General features: G+C 33.7%; 1 long non-coding RNA gene across 1 annotated transcript; it reads left to right on the plus strand.

Annotated features, from left to right (window-relative positions):
• The first annotated feature begins 1,783 nt into the window (after positions 1 to 1,783).
• LOC128555749 (uncharacterized) lies at positions 1,784 to 7,682 on the plus strand. The gene is made up of 2 exons (XR_008370318.1): positions 1,784 to 2,287; positions 5,728 to 7,682. It is a non-coding gene; the product is annotated as an uncharacterized LOC128555749 (long non-coding RNA).
• Positions 7,683 to 22,085: the final 14,403 nt, after the last annotated feature.

The following is a 22,085-nucleotide window of genomic DNA, read 5'->3' on the forward strand; positions in this document are numbered from 1 at the left end:
ACATGAGACTCAGTAAAGCATAGACTTTTATACGAGGGGTGATATATAATTACGTAAACTTTCATAGAGCCTGCAATATTCAGCCCATATATGTTCAAAATTTAAGTAGTGACTCAGAAATAGGCAAGAGAGTAAATCCCTGACAGCGTTGAAGTGACTTTGCAATTTCTTTCCTGGAATATTAAGGTGCAGTCAAATATGTTTTTCTTTATCAAAATTAAAACTGTACAATTATTGCCTTTTCGTGAGGTCAACAGGATGACTTATCGACCTAGGAAAAGTTTATTCTGCAGTAAACATGATTTATTTTAGGGTAGACAATCACAATGGATTGACCTTTCACCAGAAACTATTTAGCTCCCCTTTTCTTTTCATTTCTTTGTTAATTCAAAACAAAACGTTCGTAAAAATTTGGTGTAGGAAACAGTTATGTCGAGCTAGTTGTCTTTTTTAAATACAAAATAAAATAATAAAATAAGGATTTTAATTATTGACCTTTAACCTGTACATGTATTTTATAACCATCCACGCTTCAGCGTTTTGTTGTTACTATAACGCCCAGACAGCAGTTATAAACATTTATGGCGAACAGTCGATATAAATTATGTTGTAGTACAACTTACACGGTTTTCAGAGTGGTATATTGCTAAACTAGATAAAAGAAAATCCCCGGATATCCTTGATCACCCCTCGTATAGAATTCCGCATTGATTCATGAGACGTAGAAGTAAACCATATGGCATTTTTACTTAAGAGGCAGAAGATGCATTTTCAAGAGAAAAGGGGATTATTGTGACAATGATTTCAAACATAGCGCGGACTTCAATTATCTGTAACTTATGTTGAAAACCCAATGCGGACGGATTTCTAGAAGAATTTGCAAAGACACTTCCCAAAACAAAACATGTACAAAGCACACACCAAAACCATAAACCACTACAGAGAGGCCTCATTCAGATATGTGTAAATACATTGACTTTATGAGCAGTTAGGAGACAGGACTCACTCGTTTTTAGGAAGTTTTCTTGACAGGATCGATACTAGTATTCCTAGATTTGGTACAAATTAAATGCATAAGGTTTACTCTTTTGACATGATACATTGTCGGTTGTAAGGAGCGCTTTCTTTAAGTATAAGGGTATTTAATATATGAAGCAATCTTTACAGTCTCACATAAATCAATGATTATATTGCGTATCAATTATTTGTCCATAGATTGTATCAGTAATAAGATTGCGTCAACGGTTTTATGTTACTTAGCAACGAAAGCTTGTAAAAACACATTAACATATTCCAACAAAAACTTTTTTTTTGACACATTAAATAAAGAAGATACATTCGATTAATTTATTATACCTTTTAAATGGTTTAAGATACCGATTTTGCTTTTTCTCCTTAAAGTGATATAACATTAAAAAGTTGAAAATTAAAGTTTTCACTTACCTTTTTAACATTGAAAATTACCACCCTTGTTTTCCATTGAGGTCAATAGGAAATGTCTAATTTTGAAAAAAAAATATGGCCATTTTTGTTAATTTATTGCCCAAAGTACGGGAAACGAAACAAAAACAACATTTTTGTTATGGTGATGTTTGAACAAAAATCAATTCTTAACTCATTTTATTTTTATGATTTCACTTACCCTTTTCTGTTATAGAAGCACCATAACTTTTAAAATGAACTCTCTCTATATATTTATACGTCTGCGTTAATAAGACAATCAAAAGTTATCAATTACTTTTTTTTGGTGTGTTAAGTTAAGGAAAAATGGAATTGTCTTGCAGCTACATGTTTTACTTTAAATCGTTTACCTTGAAATAAGTTATACTGTAAATGAACTCAAAATGATAAAAAAAGAAGAAAAAAAATCTCTATAAAAGTGCAAAATGTTAATAATAATGATAATTTAAAACGGACGCCTTACCCTTAATAATAAATCATGTCTGTAAATTATAGGAACTAACACAAATGAATATATTACAGCAAATTCTAATTTTTTGAGAATTAATTTACAGAAAAAATAATTCAGTTACTTAGGTGTTTAAATGACCTTGAAATTTAATCCCAGTATTATTAGACTGACAGTTAAGCTGTTTTACATGACAAGACTGTCTTGTTTACTCACAAAACATAATTATAATCCTACGAATATTTGAATGTACTACTGACCTAGTAGACAGGGCATGTACGCAACTGATAACAAAAAGGAAGTTTCATAACCATAAATTGTTTAAACATCACATGAATTCTACATGTAAGGCAACTTATAAGATTTGATTTCAAAAAGGTATGTATTTCTTTCTTTGCTTTTGATATATAATTCGCTACAATGGGTGTTTAGTTTTAAATATAACTAGAAATTCCTTTACAGGATTAATGCAGTATAAGCGTTATCTTATACATTTTATTTGCTATCACAAAAGAAGTATTTAAGTACCGTTTGAAGACAGAAAAATGTTTCTGTGTAGGCAAAAGACTGGTAATGAACTATTATTAATATGTTAGGTTGTTAACTACATGGCCATGTTTTAGGAAATAGAGTATCAGAACTTAGCTAAGTAGTATAGAAAAAAGTGGTTCATGAAAAAACATGAATAGAATCACTGGACCTCATATTCCAAACTTTTGTAAAAGAAACGTTTCTGACATGAAATCTGCGTCATAGGCATAATACACATTCTAATTTATTTACAACTGGTACTAGCACTCCATTATTTCATTTATCATTGCATCTAAATTGTCCTGAACTCTGTGTAGTTCTTCTGAAATGAGTTATGTAACCACCAGTAAATGTCTTGTCTGCACTGAAATCAGTATAGGTACTTTTACCACAAATAACCAGTTTGGCGTATGACAGATGTTCATCTATTATAGGCTGTACAGTAGTAAATAAATATGCTATTTGTTCTATATGAAATTACCAATGTTCTGAGAGCTGTAACGAATAACCAGGCTCATTTTAAAAAGGAATTACTAGACTTATGTTCTAAAAGACCTATAAACTACTAAAACACCAAGAAAAGTAGGGGCCATGTATCTTCTAAGAGAGAGTTTTTGTCTGACAGGTCAACACTATGGAACATCTTCCAAATTGACAGCTAAAATGTGGGTAAGAACACATGAGTAATAAGGTTTGTTTACATTTCTATAAATGCAAATCATTTCCGTCAAAATGCTACAAAATGTCAAGTTTAGGTCCACAATGAAATAACAACATGAACTGGCTAGAATAAAACATGAAAATGCTACTTTAACTAAGAAAGATATGAGGAATTTTTCTTTCCGCCACTATCCGACTATCCCGGAAGTGCTGCTTGATTACCTATTTAGTACTGTTTGACCTTATATCGGAGAAATTTAGCGGGAACAAGTGCCGTTTCCACGCAAATGACAAAAACTACCGTAATGCAACAAAACTACCCTAAGTATGTTCAGATACTTATCGTCTGCTCAATATCTAATTGTAAATCATTTTTTCATTTAATGCATAAATGCAGACCAATTATATTTTAGCGGAATCTTTAGCGGTGTTATGCGCAACACCCAGAACCCTAGCTTAACAGTCAAGGTCACACTTTGAGATCAAAGGTCAATATAATATTTTTTCCTGTCCGGTCCATAATTTTGTCATGCAAAACAGGATTTAAATATATATATTTCTGGATGAGACGATGTGTCATGCGCAAAAGTCGGACCCTTAGCTTAAAGGTCAATGTCTCACTCGGAGGTTAAAGCCCTAAAGGGCTTTTTCCTGTTCGGTTTGTAAATCAACAATCCTTAAAGGGATTTTAATACTACTATGCATAAATGTACCCCATAATAAGACGACATGTCATGCGCAACACTCTGACTCCTAGCTCAAAGGTCAAGGTCAGACTTGGAGGTCAATGGTCACAGTTATTTTTCTTGTATGGTCAATAACTCTGTCATCCATTAATATTACCTGGCACAAACGTTTCTCATAATGAGACAGCGCGTCTTGCGCAACACCCTTAACCCTTAAGATCAAGGTCAATAATTTTTTTTTGCTTTCTGGACCATAACTACACCCATTAAGGGATTATAAAAATATTACTTGACACAAATATATCTCATGATGACATGATATGTCTTGTGCAAAAACCAGACCCCTAGTTCAAGGTCAAGGTCACACTTGAAGGTCAAAAGTCACAATTGATCTTTTTCTGTCCAGTGTGTAAAATATTTAAATAAAGGTGTATTTTTAGCTCACCTGTCACGAAGTGACAAGGTGAGCTATTGCGACAGCTTATGTCCGTCCTGCGTCGTCCGTCAACAATTTCTAAAAAAAAATCTTCTTCTTGAGAACCAATGGACAGAATTACACCAAACTTCACAGAAATGGTCCTTGGGTAGCCCCCTTTCAAAATTATTCAAAGAATTGAATTCCATGCAGAACTCTGGTTGCCATGGCAAGCGAAAGGAAAAACTTAAAAATTCCTCTTGTCCAAAACCACAGGGCCTAGGGCTTTGATATCTGGTGTGTAGCATCATTTAGTGGTCCTCTACCAAGATTGTTCAAATTATCCCCTAGGGTCAAATATGGCCCCGCCCCGGGGTAACATGGTTTATATAGACTTATATAGGGAAAACTTTGAAAATCTTCTTGTACAAAACCACACGGCCTAGGGCTTTGATATTTGGTATGTAGCATCATCTAGTAGTCCTCTACCAAGATTGTTCAAACTCTCCCCTAGGGTCAAATATGGCCCCGCCCCGGGGGGTCCCAAGTTTTACATAGACTTATATATAGGAAAAAAAGTTTAAAAATCTTCGTCTGAAACCACAACACTTAGACCTTTGATATTTGGTTTGTAGCATTGTCTTATGGTCCTCAACCAAAATTGTTCAAATTGTACCCCTTGGGTGAAAAGAGGCCCTGCCCTGGGGGTCCCAAGTTTTATATAGACTTATATAGGAAAAAGCTTTAACAATCTTCTTGTCTTCTTGTCTGAAACCATACGACCTAGGCTTTTGATATTTGGTATGATGCATTGTCTAGTATTCCTCTACCAAAATTGTTCAAATTATGCCCCTGGGGTTAAAAGAGGTCGGGCCCTGGGGTCACTTAGTTATTATGTGAGTTATATAGGAAAAATATTTAAAAAATCATCTGATCATATTTCCAAGACTGTTTAATTATAATTACCTGATGACCCCAAGTAATATGATGTCACTTGACTATGACCTTGGCCTACTGACCTACTTTCTTGGTTTTTAAGATACAGCCTTGAAATTGTGATGACATACACAGTTTTGTACACAAATCGTAAAACTGAATTTCATTGACCATGAATGTGACTTTCTTAATATTTTATCATCAGTTTGACATTTGAAACATGTAGCTCATATTACACAGGTGAGCGATCCAGGGTCATCGTGACCCTCTTGTTATCAGAATTGCTTCCTTTTAATATTTTGATTTCTTACTGAATTTTCTTCTCATATTGTCTCACCAATTTCAAAATGACATGTTATCAAAATTGAAATTAAATATTTGTTATATTTTTTGTTAAAAGCAGTCAATAACTGTAGATTTTTGTGTATGCAAATTTCAATCCAAATGTTATGTTATAACATATTATATATATAGTACAATATATTATATATACATCATTGACAGATATAAGATCATTATGCTATAATGCAGTAGAGAAAGTATGGGACTTTGTATTGCATGGCAATACTTCAATCACTTGCTCGTTTCAGATGCCTAAAGCAACGATGGGGTGGGACTTTAGAAAAAAAAGATGGACGAAACGTTAAGGATGAAAACCTTTGAATATTCGTGTACTTCATAAATTAAATTAAATATTGAACAGCATAAAGTCATGAGTTCACATTTACAGCTATCAAATGGCTTACTATAATAGATATGATGAACAATGGAATGTCCAATGGATTGTCACAATTGTTGTTGTACTAGTTGTCTTTTTTGTATGGAAAAAAAGACATTTAAAGAAGAAAAATATTGAGAAGAAAGAATTGAACACGAAAGAAAGTCAGACAGACAAATGCGCACTTTTGTCTTCGGAAACACAAACAGACAAATGCGCACTTGTGTCTACGAAAACACAAACAGCAAAAAGTAAATGGTTCACAGAAAGGTTAACAGAATTTGATACACGCGATTTAGGATCAGACGAAGCATTCGACTTTGCCTGTGAAATATGTGATATTGGAAAAAGGCCGTTGGATTCTGTCTTTGGTGTGAACAATATTTATGCCTGAAATGTTGCAAACATCATGAAAAGATACGATTTAGCGAAAACCATGTGCTGAAAGGGAAAGAGGATTATTTATGTTCTAAGAAGCAAGTATCAATGTACGGGAGAAAACTTGTCCCAGTGTCTGCGAAATATATAAGAAATTTAGTTACAATACTGATTGATGAAAAGACGGAAAGTTTTGTTCCTATTGCGCAAATGGGCGGGTATCTCTGCACCATATCTATGTTCGACACATGTCGAACGGCTTGCCCTATATCATCTGTCGGCTCTTGCGCACACAAGTATGAAGATCCTGAAATATTGTTCTTCATAGACAGCAACAGATGCATTATGCGATTTTGCACAGAGCATAAAATAGCAATCAACTGTTTTGTCACACTAAGTAATTGCACAAGTATTACTAAATTTAATCTGGCCTTGCAGTTGCTCAATATATATCAACGCGCTACTCTGTACCAAGCTGGAGTATTCAGTTTCTCGATTTTACAGGAAATATTAACAATTATGTGGTTTACGATGCAGAAGGGCGGCATTTGTTTAACAATATTTACAGTCTAACTGCCGACAATACTGGGAATTTCCTTTATGTGTGTGACCAGACGAGTTGCATGGTTACCGTTTTTGGCACAAATGGTAAACTTATTAGGAAAATAGCATTCAATTTAGACGTATACCCACGAGAACTGGACTTTGACAGTGAAGGTAACATTTATTTGGCATGTGCTTATCAAGTTATCCAGGTCGATGCGCTGTGTAAAACATTCAGAGTGCTGTTCACATTAAATGAAGATCAGGAAAATCCAGAAGGCAACGAAATAACACATGTCCGCTTCAACAAATCGACAAACAAGATGATCATTGTGGAAAACGCAACAACAGTCACGGCATTCTCCTTTCTTCCTGAATACTGTCGCAAATCTAGTATTCACAAGTTTCCATCTGCAAAATAATATTTAAGCTCAAGTGTTATATTCCATAAAGCTTCGCGGACGCATAGAGTCGATTCTTGACTTACATGTTGCCAGGGGTAAAACGCAACGAAATGCTATTCGGATTTTACCTTACTTTGCTTAACTTACTTTTTGCTTGTGTCATTATACAACCGTGTGTTGTGGTCACTTGTGTTAGAGTTAAGCTTCTTTGGGAATTATAATACCTACACTGTCTCGTTTTGGGTCGTATGAGATAGGCGGACCGCAAACGCGCTTAGATCCATCTGTTTATTTCTGTACACCTGTTTTTAGGCTGGCGATATTCGCCAGACTATTATAATCATATATCGAGTTCCCATAAAGTTCAACAGGTGCTGAGACTGACAACACAAAATATAATTTCATGCGCAATTCAAATAGTCCGCCACGTTTATCAGTTTTGCCATAGAGTTGTATAAAGATTGTTAAACTTACCTGTTTCAATAGATCTATTTGTCAAACATGTTATAATAATGTTTTATTTTTCTAACGGTAAATACTTGAAAGATAACATTAGAAAATATTACGTAATGATGGTAAATTAATTCGCCTCCATGAATGAAATGTCCGTATGAAAGGAACTTTTCGTAACTCAACGTTGACCGCTTCGTTATAGATTATGACCTCGGTCTATAAGTAGCTAATAATAAGCTGGTTCCGAGAAACAATCGTCGATATGAATTACACTGCGCATTATTCGACGACCTGACATAACATGGAAAATAAGAAATATGATATATCAATTAAAATGAACTTATAGTGATATGAGTTATGTCAGGTCTTATATTTAGGGCTTAAGATTTAAGAATCTATTCTTTCAGATCATTTGCTATAGGTACTAAGGGACGTAATCGCTGCATGATTGCCACAGTAACGTGAGAAGAAACAAATGACCACATTATACCTGTTTTTTAGGCTATTTTTATACTAAATTCGTTTTCAACATTCTGACGAATACTGAAAGATATAATGTAAAAAGCGCTTTGTCACCAATTTGCTTTAAAGGTGGGAGTGTAGATGTAAGCGAATTTTGTTTAAACACACGTTTTCAATTTTTTTCAGGTTATTTAATGATAGTGGACCCGTATTGGTAATGTTTAACAATTGCACTAACTTGGTACAGTCCTGAAGTTAACATATTTTAGCGGTGTGATTCATCTTTAAACGACTTTTACCGTGTCGTTTTTTTGTTTTTTGTTTTTTTTTATTTGTTAATTTTGTATAAATTATGTCTTTGCTGAAACAGAGACAAATTTCAAAGTGATAGCCATTGCGCAAAACGATCACAGAGAATTCATTTTACCAAATATTTTTCTAAATGAAACCTCAAAATATTGCGTAACAATTATAAAACACAAAATAAAATTGTCGATAACAATTTTTCTGAGGAGCCTCGAGTAAAAGGATTTAATCGGAAAGAAATTAAGCACCAACTCTTAAAAGTATGGCCTTGCTCTATGCATTCATAAAGAACCGTAGGACAGAAGTATAACCTACCTACCTACATTTATTCCAAACTTTGTAAACTAAATAATAAATGCAAAATCAAGAACTTTTACAAATGTAACTAAGTATTTTCAAAGATGTCTAAACATTCATCCTTCAGGTCAAATTCATTTGAAACAGCAAGAAATGGCTAATCAAATAAAACATTTCCGCTTTTGTACGACAGATCAATGATAATAAGTCTTAAAAAACCCTGTTTATCTTACTCGAAAAAAGAAAAATAATGAACAAAGTTTGGTCCTAGTGGGGTTTGAACCTACGCCCTCCTGAAAAATTAGTTAAAGTAATCTCATGGTAGGAATTGAATACTCTTCAAAAAAAGGGAGTACATTATTACGGGTACGTCAATTTTCCTAACCATCGTATTAAGGAAGGAACATGACTAGACAATAATCATTAACATTCCGGTTTATAGCGGGGTTCGAGCCCAAAATTTCCCTCATACCGACAAGAAAATCGCCCCATCTGACATAATGTGTGTGTTGGGTGGGGGGATTGCATATCAAAATATAGATGTTGTGCTTGTTACCTTTATATTTTATCTGATATTATGTCCCTCAATGTTTATTATCGCTTCTTAAGAAACATATATAAACGGTTATGGCACGCCAATTGTCCAATAATAACGTTTACGGTAAAAAAACTAGAATTAACAATTACATATAAAGAAGGGTTTTCGAACGTAAAACCAGGTTTTCTAATACTTACCCATATTTTCGAGCGAAAACACGCCCGCGAACCCAGGTTTCAACTAGGTTTTTCAATTGAATTTTGAATTTCGGCCGCTATTCTAAGTTCACGAGCGTGAACCTGTTTACGGGAGTAAACCCGGGTTCAGGAGTGTAAACCATAGCTTACGAACGTGAACATATGTTAACGATCGAGAACTTAAGTTTACTACCGTGAACATGGGTTTACGACCGTAAACATAGGTTATAGTTTTGTTCGAGAAACCAAGTTTTTCGAACTTAAACCTACGTTCACGTTCATAAACTATAGTTCACGCTCGTAAACCCAAGTTCATGCTCTTAAACATAGGTTCACGTCCGTAAACAATGGTTCTCGGCAATCAAAGTGTCCAATAATTACATTCTTTGTCGAAAAACTAGGATTATCGAATACTAACATAAATTTTCGAGCGAACACACAGTATAACGGGCTTAAACTATAGTTTACTCTCTTGGACCCATGTTTACGTCCGATAAACTAGGTTTCTCGATTGAACTTTAACTTGGATGCACACGTTAATCAAGCTGGTTCATCACAACAATACCCTATGCTCGCCTTAGTTTAATATGGAAAACCCATAATATCTAAGATTTTGCAACCATCTTTCCCGTTTTCATTCAGTGTTTTGTTGTAGCCAGCCTTTCTGTACTCTCAGTACTTTGATTATCCACACAGTTTACTGTTTCGTCCGTTCATGGTTTTATATACCGACTTATCCTCCTCCTGAACCTTTCTATTACAGCATCGATTCAGGCTTAATAACGTTATGAAGCTCTAATTGCGTTGGGTGCTCTTAATGATTTTATTTTGTAAATTATTCTTTCGGTAAAAAAACACCACTGAGTTCTACCGTAAGTGAAACTGCTGATTAACCCTTAGAACGGCCGCCCACAAAAGAAAATGGCTTTGCAACGAGGGTGGGATCAATAAAACAAGAGGGCCATGATGGCCCTATATCGCTCACCAGAGTTGATCTAGCCTACTGACCTAGTTTTTGACCCCACATGACCCAATTTCAAACTTGACCTAGAGATCATAAAGACAAACATTTTGACCAAGTTTTGACCAAGTTTAATGAAGATAGGATCATAAATCTGGCCTCTAGATTGTTAACAAGCTTTTCATGTGATTTGAGCACGTGACCTAGTTTTTGATCCCACATGGTCAAGATACGAACTTGACCTAAAGGTCATCAAGACAAACATTCTGACCAATTCTCATGAGTTAAACTGTGGAGTCTAGAGTGTTAACAAGATTTTCCTTTGATCTGGCCTAGTGACCTAGTATTTGATCCCACATAACCATGTTTCGAACTTGACCTAGAGATCATCAAGATCAACATTTTATCCAAGTTTCACGAAGATAAGGTCATACATGTGGCCTCTAGAGTATTAACAAGCTTTCCCTTTGATTTGACCGGGTGACCTATTTTTTGACCCCACATAACCCAGATTCAATTTTGACCTAGAGGTCATCAAGACAAACATTCTGACTAATTCTCATGAGTTTCAAACCTAAACTGTGGACTATTAGAGTGTTAACAAGATTTTCCTTTGATCTGGCCTAGTGACCTAGTTTTTGATCCAACATAATCCAGTTTCTAATCTGACCTAGAAATTATTAAGACAAACATTCAAACCAAGTTTCATGAAGATAGGATTATAAATGTGGCCTCTAGAATGTTAACAAGCTTTTCCTTTGATTTGACCGGGTGACCTAGTTTTTGATCCCATATGACCCAGTTTCGAACATGACCTAGAGATCATCAAGATAAACATTCTGACTAAGTTTCATAAAGATTGGGTCACATATGTGGCCTCTAGAGTGTTAACAAGGCAAATGTTGACGGACGAGGACGACGCACACCGCACGACGACGGACGCCGGACAATGACCGGTCACAATAGCTCACCTTGAGCACTTCGTGCTCTGGTGAGCTAAAAATAAGGATAAATGCCACGTTCCAAAAACGCAGCCTCCCCAAAACGAAACTCACAGCACGCAAATGTGCACACTGCCAACACACACACACACTCACATACAAAGCAAACACACGAGGACAAAACGAACAAATATAGGAACACAGTGGGGCACCGCCTTGGAACGGTCAGTGGCAAAAACACCACTGGGGAGTTTAAACCTATCATGTAATAATCCACTTATTATTCCACTTATTGATTTTCTACAGCGCCTAACTCAAAGGAAATATTTTGACTGTTCCGCGCACGTGCGAAAACACCTAAAAACAGAAACAAATACTATCTTCATCCGGATATAGCAATGCGCAAGATTTCAATATCTTATAAAATATGATTTAAGATACAAATAGTATATATGCCGTGGCTCTAAATTTTCATGATAGCATTAATGTTTTTCAAAGGTAGCAGTTTTGACCAATGGAAAGTAAATCTAGTTTGTGTATAAAAATATAATGATATATAGATATTGCACTCCTGAGAGGGTGATTTGAAAAATGTTCACCTCGAGATATATGAATATCGATCGAGGCGTCAGCCGAGGTCAAAATTCATATTTCGAGCGGTGAACATTTTTCATATCACCCTCTCAGGAATGTAATATTTATTTTATTATGCCAAAAACATATAAAGGTAAAAAAAATACCGGAAAATCAACATAATGAGTTGAATGATTTATTGAAATGATCAGTAAAAGTACATACTTAACTCTCAATAAAATAAAGACAGCAGGAGTCTTTACTAAGCACTTTGAATTTGTGGCGAATTTTCTGTAAGACTTTTTTTTCAAGCAACATGATAGGTTTAGCCGAGACATTCACATACTGATAAACCCCTATATTTATGCGCGTATTTGAGCGTTGCGTCAGTGCCGAAACTGACAGCATTAACATTCGGAAAACGGCGATAACTTTCTTATTTCTGAACGAAACATATAAGTGTGGCACTTTTTTTCTTAGTTAGATCATTTCCTATTCGATGATCATAGTTTCGATTCAAGAGTTGATAAAAAGTTTAACATGGAAAGCAAATCATAAAAAAAGAAAAAATCGGCAGGGTTAAAACATGCATAGCATTAAAATTAAAATTAATCCCATAATAAGCGCCTTAAAGGCCTAGATTTTGGCAGTGGGCCAAGGGATTTTTGTCTTCACCAGCACAGTTGGGGGCTAATGACCATCACAGTATGGCTCCAATAAACAAGGGTCATTGTTTATTGGAGAGTCAGTCTACCTTACAAGTGTATCTATTAGTGAGAAGAAGAAACAATGTAATTTATTTTAAATTAATGAATAATTGGTAACTTTTAAAGTTATATTAGTTTGGTGTTTTTTTTGGCATTTCTATGTAAAGAAAAATATTTGTTGATCAAACACAATAATAAAATAATCAGAAGTTTATTTTCACCATAATGAAATAATGAGAAATTTACTTAAAGAAACACGCAAGTTTTTATTTTTTCAAATTCTGTTTGGAGAATTGTGATATTTCTGAAAAAATGTGACTTTCACTCATCTAAAGCTTGCAGAATAGCTCTACTGTAAATAACATTTGTCTAAATTGAAAACAGAATGTGCATTTCAAAGTTACAAAGCAAAGCATGAAAAAGGTCCCTTTGGCAACATACTGAAAATGAAAATTGAGTATAGATGGAACACAATAATTTTATATTCAAATAATGTTGATTACATGAATACATGAAAATCAATTTCCAAATCGAAAAAAATTGTTTGTCAGCACAAAGAACTCATGAAGTTTTCACTATCTTGTGTTTTATTGTCATTATTATTTTCAATATTATTACTGTATCTTTTATCATCCTATATGTAATATAATAAAAGATAATAACATACTAACAATAACAATAATAATAATAATAATAATGATGATGATGATGATAATAATGATTATGATTATGATTATTATTATTATTATTATAATTATTATTATTATTATCATTATTATAACATTAAAGTAATAGTTGTTATCATCCACATGATATCAAAATAATAATAGTTATTATTATCATTCCACATTCACTGAAGAAAAATTAATTTCTTTCAACTCCACTGCACACATCTTCATGGTCTAGTTGGGGTCCCTGCTGTTCTAATTGCCTTCTAATCAGTTACTATTACATAATCGCTGATAAGCAGCAGATGAGATGGGAGTTGTATATTGGATTTGGGAGGGGGACACTTATATAGTAGTGAATCTAGGCCTTTAAATAATATCACATGCGCAGAAAATCAAAATTGTTGCGTATGTGATTTTAAATTACGAATCATACCAAATGCGCAGGCAAGAAAATAACGATTTTGCGCACGAGATTTTAAATCACTTGGGAATATGATATGTTATTCAAGTTAAACGATTGGGAAATTTGCATTAGACATTTATGCGAGGTATAATAAATGTTATTCGATGGCGTAATTCTGCCATTTATTTTCAAGCATTGCAGAGGTTTTTCGGTTAAAATATCATGTGCTAGTGTAGTTTACGTATCAGAATCTTAGTTTGAAGTTGAATGTTTAAGCTACCTAAAATATTTTCGTGTCGAGATACAAAATCATGTTCCGCACATTGTTATCATATATTGAATTAAGAAATAATAATAACAGATACTAGTCCATGTACTAGCATGTTAATTTTGATATCACCTTGATCATACTTCTTTGGTATGATAGGATAGTATTGTACAGATAAATTTAATTCGGCCATTTTTTTCGAGCGTTGCAAAGACAATAGATGAAATGCTAGCAAATCCATCAAATTATTGTAAAATCTTCATCTAATCTGTAATTAAAATACGATGATAAGTTGACAAAGATATTCATGTTTAACGATGCAATATGATTTTTACAAATAAACTTTTCCTTTCCTATGAATTTTGATGAATGATGTACAAAAATTAAGAATCGAAAATGTACCTGTTTTCAAAATGTTCCAAGTGACGGGGAAGGATAGATAATCGTTAATTGGTAAATTAAGGACGACAGAGTTGGCTCCCTTTCGAATAATATACTGAAATTTCTATAATGCTACTTGTCTTAACCCAGTTATTGTGACAAACATCTGTAAGGTATATCAAGGATGGTTTCCTGGCTGTTTAGGTGGGGACTGACCCAATCATTCGGTACGGTGCATGCCATCTGGAATCCACAAACTCGGTTCATATCTCAGCTACAGCATAACATTATGGTATCTGAGCACAAGGCTAAACTATTTTTATGGAGTCTGAGTACAAAGATAAATGATATTTTGAACATATTTAGAACCTGCATCTTTATTACAATCGTAATAATGTTTACTATCATTTCCATAGTTAGCTATATACAATAACTTATAATGCAAAATACCTGTGTTTGCATTCTGGAATCCTACATATATCAGTTGGTTTTGATATTTATCAGTATAAATCATCTTACTTTACCTGCCATTTCATTATTATATTAGTTAAGCAATTACGTTTTTTCTATCCATGAAACACTGTTACTTTTTCTAGCTACACTGCACATAATCTTAAATTCAATTTGCCTGACTGCACACGACACTAATGCATTCGTCGGAATATTACTTTCTTCATATTCAAAATAAAATAAAATAAAATAAAATAAAATAAAATAAAATAAATAAATAAAATAAATAAATAAATAAATTTTTGAAAAGTAAAGTTTAATATATATTGTTGTTTCTTTGTAACTATCTGTTGTGCCTGTTAAATAATGAACATAATTCTATAGTACTTGACCGTGTCAGATTTGCAATTTTTGATATCGAGTTTGAGCTCTTTATTAAATTCCGGGAAACCTCAGAAAGATCAAGCAGGGGTTGATTCACATTGTGTTTGAAAACATGTGCATTGATGAACATATTTTAAGCTTAGTTTTATAGGTGAATGAAGTTGTTTGCTAAATATGACAGAGCATATACAGAACTACGCGTTTTATGGATTGATCTAAAATGCGCCGACTATCTTTTTTAAAGACAGTTCTTGTTAAATATCATATCATATCATATCATATTATACTTTGAGCCAGGGGTCTGGGTCTTGCACGCAAATTCTTTTTGATTAAAGACGTATCCGGGTGTTGCGAGTGTGCCTCTTTTCGCACATTCACTTTCATGTTGCACACATGTGTCAGTGCGGATGATTAAGCAGAGAACAATAAAATGATTACTTAAATACTGAATATTTACCGATATGATAAACACTGTTATGTGTCAGATATGAGTTGCTCAGTAGGTGACAAGGTTATATCAAATGAAATGGTAAAAAAGGTAGTAGCAGACTTTGTCTCCAGCATTTGAAATTGGCCATTATTCGCAATGGTTAAGTTGGTTTAAATCTTTCGTGGAGAACTTATCAGAAGAGATTCAGTTATCTTCATACAGAGCAAAAACTCAAAAAGATAGAATGTGTAATGAAATAATGAAATATCTTCGTTTTTCGGATAAAGGGAGGTAATTAAATGTTATATATCTCAGAATCAAGCAGCGTGACCAATAGGATTCAGGCAATACAATTATGATATTAGGTTAATATCTTTCTCAACTCGTCTCCAAAACATATTGACCTTTACATGTGACCTTGACCTTAAAGGTTGGGGTATAGGTCATTGACAAGACAAGACAAGACAAATCATCTCATTACGAAGAACATTTGCGCTAAGTAATACCTAAATTCCTTCATAAATGACAGTTACGGACCGGATACAAAACAGAACCTGTTGATGAGTAGTTTTGTTATATACCAGATACAGCGGAACCCTTCTAAACCGTACAACTGCCGGACCAATGTTAAATTTCGGTTTTGATGTGTTTTCGATTTAGAGGGGTTTTCGTCGATGAAATACATGCTAAATAGTAAAAGTAGTTATATATAAGTACCTAAAACTTTATACATTTAAGATTCGTGAAATAGCAACATTAACCTTTTATGGGGTTTTCGTCGGTGGAATACATGCTAAATAGTAAAAGTAGTTATATATAAGTACCTAAAACTTTATACATTTAAGATTCGTGAAATAGCAATATTAACCTTTTATGCACATATGTTAACAACTGAAGTGATTTCAGCTAATCAGTGTCAAAAGTCAGACAGTCTTTAAGAGTGTTCGGGTTTCAGGGGTAATTTTATGTTGATATATAAGTATCGGTCTAGAAAGGTTGTTCAATTTCCAGAATAGAGTGATTCCGGCTGACAGGTGTATTTTTCTGTGATAAAAGAAGGAATAAAAATTCGGGACTGTAAATTTTGTCCCAATTTGGAGGGGTTTTCTGCTTTCAGGGGTTTTGGTTTGGAAGCGTTTCAGCGTATATCGTTATATACAGTTTTGTAAATTTTGATGTCAATTATCTATACACTTAACGAAACTTTTAACTACTTTCTGAATTTTATTTATTTATTTTGTTGGGTTTAACGTCGCACCGACACAATTATAGGTCATATGGCGACTTTCCAGCTTTGATGGTGGAGGAAGGCCCCAGGTGCCCCTCCGTGCATTATTTCATCACGAGCGGGCACCTGGGTAGAACCACCGACCTTCCAGCTGGGTGGCTTCCTCACATGAAGAATTCAACGCCCCGAGTGAGGCTCGAACCCACATCGATGAGGAGCAAGTGATTTGAAGTCAGCGACCTTAACCACTCGGCCACGGAGGCCCCCATCTGAATTTTACAACCGTTTTATATAAATTTACCAAATTGTCACCAGATAAGGTTTAATTTATGCATAATATTGCATTTTCGATTTTATGAAGTGTTGTATCAAACACATCTGTGAAAAACGCAATTTATGTCACCCATAGTTTTAAAAGAACAAAAATAAACGAACGTAAATAATAAACAGATAGTACCTTAAATCTACAAAGCTAAAAAAATATGATAAAAAGTCTTATTGCTCCAGAAATAACAAATAAAAACAAATAACAAACGAGGTTATTATTAAGTATATTGTTGATTAAACTTTTGACATATACTTCTCGAAACTTGCACCCGGATATTTGGGCCATATCTATTATAATTCTGATTGCACTTTTTCCAAATTGCATACCTAGTTAAAAAGATATGTTGTTGGTTACATATTAAAATTTCAGCAAAAAATGGAGTTGCACAAAGTCATCATTTCATTTATATCACGACCTCTACCCGTTTCTAAATACAAGCAAACATTTATAAGGATACTGAGGAATTGATATTGGGTTTTCACCAATAAATAGGTCAATATCAAACCAAATCTTAAAGACTGGTCTAAAGATATAACAAGATAATGAAGTTATTTGTTTCTGTCGTGATTTTTTCCTGCCGTGTAACGAAATTCACTCGTATCTAAATTCTAGACATTTATGGATATTTTTGTGATTCTTAAAAAATGGGTTCGGGAAGTAGAATAAATAAAATGATATCACAACATCACTCGAGTTTACTGCATTTTTAATATGCTATTAATAACTTATTACTATAAATGTGTGAAACATTTCAAGAATACACCAATAGTAATAAGAAAAATATTGTCAGAATGATTAAGGGGTCGTTTAAAGTTTCGATATGTACTTGTTTTATCTGTGGCTTTAGCTTTTGGTAGGTATTTGTATGGTGCCTGTCAAGTATCAATACTGATTCTATTTTTAAGAATATCTTAACTAAAAGAATAAACTAAAATGAGTCCTGTCGTAATATTAGTTAATTGTCACAACTAAGACATAACATATTCTTCAAGTTGCATCACCAATGAAGGTATTTCTGTAAGGTTATTTATAGGAAAAAGTAAGTAAATGTGTGATTATTTTCATCTAGTACTATGCATATGTTCTAGGAGTACATATGATAGTTTACTGTTTGTTTAATCTTTACTTTATGAGGGAATAAAATTTATTTAAACTATGCAAAATTATAAAAAAAATGTATGAACGCACCAAATTCATAATACCGAAATGAACAGCAAATACTAGTAATCTGACAATACCAACAAAACAAAATACCGTTGAGAAGAAAGATGATAAGTTGTCATATATTCAATTGTAATTCCGTTTAAACGTAAATATAGCCCTTGTATCATAACTTACTCTGACAGGAAAAAAAACTGATAAGAACAATCGATTCTGCACACGATAGCGTAAACTTTCATGTAACTTAAAACACCTGTTGTTTGGCAGACATTAGCACCAGTGACGGATCTATGACAGATACAGGGATAATTAAAATAAGGGGACCTCTACGATGATGTATATCACATTAGCTTAGCTCTTGTGGTTTATAAGAAGATAGAAATAAATTCTTGAAGTCTATGTAGAACAAGTAATTACTGCCATTTGCGATGTCAATTTTAACCCCAGGGGAAGGATTTGAACAATTAGGCAGAGAACCACCACATAATGCTTCGTGTCAAATATCTAAGATCAGGACATTGAGGATTTTATAAGTATTTCATGTACTTGTGTAAAAAAGTGATCATCAGGCGGGGCAAATTTTGACACAGGGACATGTTTTGAACAAACATGTTAATGGACCACTAGACGATGCTACATACCAAGTATATATAAGCTTTGGATCTTGCAGCTTCAGACGAGATGATTTTAATGTGTTTTTCTTATATAAGTCTATGTAAAACAAGTGTCCCACACCTGAGGCTTGATTTGTAGCGACATGGTAGAGGACCATTACACAATGCTACATTGCTAAATATCTAATCTGAAAGGCTTCGTGTTTTAGAAAAGAGAATTTGGTAGTTTTTCATTTATTACTCTAGGTAAAACAAACGAATCCCAGGGACATGTTTTGAAAAAAAAATTAGATTATTACTACACAATGCTACATGCCAAGCAGGGAATCATAGTTTACACAAGAAGATTTTAATGTATTTCCCGTCTGGTTGCCATGGCAACCAAAGTTCTGTCTGGAATGGAGTTTTGAATAACTTTGGCAGAGGACCATCCGAGGAAAATCCAGGACAAGGTTCATCAACTTCCACTGACTTGTTTGAAAGGAAATATCGTCCGAAGAAAAGTGCGGACGGACGAAAAGCAGTGAGTGGCTACAACAGTTAAAAATAGCGATAAAGCTAAGCGAGATCTTAATTTCACATCATAAATTCAAAAACATATTTATAGAGCGACATTTCTATTTATCATTTGCTTTAACATAATAAATTTGTCAAAATTATCTTAACACATAGGCCATCATGGTGCCCATATACAAATATAAATTCAGCGGTTTACGTATTTAATACCTTGTAGCACTCAGTCAATGGTGTGCGCATCAAATAATCTTGGTGGTATACTCTTTTTTTTCCAGCGGACAATTATATCTTTTTCTTTGTACAATTGTGCACTGATTTAAATGCTTATAGCTCAACTTTTTCGGAATTTAGTAACCAAATTTACTGGAGATTATTTATTTAAAAAACTACTAATCTGCTCATTACATTTCTTCGAAATTGAGTTTATCCTTTGAGATATTGTCAGTACAAAAGTGTCTTCTTCACTGCCTGGACCACTTTTAAACATCTTTCTTGGTCTTTAAGTAAGGAAACAATTAGTTTAATTATTTGATTTGTGGTAATGTGAGACGTAATGACTATTTCATCTAGCTTAAGAGAATGTATATGTATGGTAACATTGAAGTTACACTTCTACGATTATAAAAGAGTCAGCATATAAAAAAAACACTTTACTACCTAAAAACAAATCCAACGGGGCCTATAATTTAAATGAAAAGCGAACGATAGATATAAACTAAAATATCCTTTTTTCAATTCACAAGTAACCAAGTTAAGATGCAATTTTAAAACATAAGCAAATATTCAATATAGCAATGCTTTTTTCTTACCAAATTTCATTTGTTTTTATTCCAAGTCTATACGAATAAGACAATGCAGGGTACTGTTAAAATTTTGTCTGTACATTGGAAATGTCTTTTTGAACAAGTCAAAACTGTAAGTACATCTCAGTTTCCTACTAAAACATCCGTTAAACTGTTGCTCACATATGCATATAATATAAACGTATCTTAGTGGGAACTGTGTCATATTTTTAAATTTGATTTAGTAGGTTAATTTTCCGAATTTTAGAAAATACTTTCATGTGCTGATTACTTAATCTGTTACAAATACATACATGTATACACAGAATAGCTGTCTGCTTACAACTAAAATAAAACTGCTGTTTTCTCATATTTCATCAGCACCAGTATAATAATGAACTTTTAATGGCATGTCTGTTTAAAACCAATTTAACATTAATATGAAATTTGATTTAATCAGAAATCGCAAAACTAAATTACTCTTTATTTGCTCGTTGTTGTCTCTGAATCAGCGACCTTCCGTTTATCAGTCAGATGGCTTCTTCACATGACGATCAGAGCGTAGCTAGCACAATAAGGGTTAGTGAAAATCAAAATCAATAACCATTACCATATAACCAGGTAGGACTAACACAAATCTAATGATACAAATATTCACCTAGGATTTTGAATATGATGTTTATGACTTTAAAAGGTAATATAAGATGAATCTACCGGCCGTTTATTGTTTATATAAAAACTTTCGCCTGCCAAATTTTATATCAAAGTATTACAATGCTGAATTCTATTGAAAATTGTAGGACAAGTCTACTAAGGCAGCGGCTTATTTATTCGTATTACATTGTAAACATTGCACTTGCCTTGTTTGCCTGTCTTTCCATTGTTCTTCGTGGATCTTCTCGGCTGCTACAGCGGACCTTTACACCGGCGATATATTTCCTAAATCGGCCAGATATTTCAGTAGTAAGTACATGTTTGTGGTTAGATGGTATCAATTGTAATTCTTTCTTTATTTCATGGAAACACTTTAATATTTAAACCACATTTTTAGTTCTGTATAATATTTCAATGGCATGAAAACAATAAACATCCAGTTAGTGTGATATGTCACCTTACAAATAATAATAATAAAACAAATATTAAGACGTTCTGTTACATATAAGAGAGCTAACTTAACGCTGCCAGGCAGCTAGGCTGCTATGCTGCTGATTTCACGCTCCTGTGGCGCTTGCTGTTCCATTAAGCGGTGCTATGCGGTTCAGTGTCAACTTTTTTTCTTTTAATTATAAAGAAAATAACTGAACAGTTTGCAAACAAAAATAAAGTCTGCGATTGGACAAAATTTACACCAACCTATGCCACACTTAGTTTTGGATACCTGGAGCAAAAACTCTACAGAAAAAAAAAGAAGAGCGGTTCAGTGCAGAATACAAAGAAAAGTTTAAGACAGACTGGAAACGATTTCTAGATGACTGCTTTAGCCTTTGGAGTAAATCTCAAGACGAATTAGAAGTGCTACACCAAATACTGAACAGTCTTAACGAAAACATTTAAATTTACTATGGAAATTAACGAAGAGCGCCTCCCATTTTTAGATTGTGTGGTCATCAGAAACGGAGAGAATATTGAAACCGACATATTTTATAAACCGACAGACAGTAAAACATATTTGTTATTTCAGTCATGTCATCCAAAGCATACCAAAGTAAGTATTCCATTTTCACAAGCAAGACGCCTGAAACTTATAGTTTCTAATGAGACAACATTAACGAAAAATGAACTTATACAATACTTACGGATGCAGAAATACCCGGATGACTTAATCACGGCTGGTATCCAAACAGCAAAGGAACT

This window comes from Mercenaria mercenaria, chromosome 3 (genome assembly GCF_021730395.1).
Source record: "Mercenaria mercenaria strain notata chromosome 3, MADL_Memer_1, whole genome shotgun sequence".
Classification (NCBI taxonomy): Eukaryota; Metazoa; Mollusca; class Bivalvia; order Venerida; family Veneridae; genus Mercenaria; species Mercenaria mercenaria.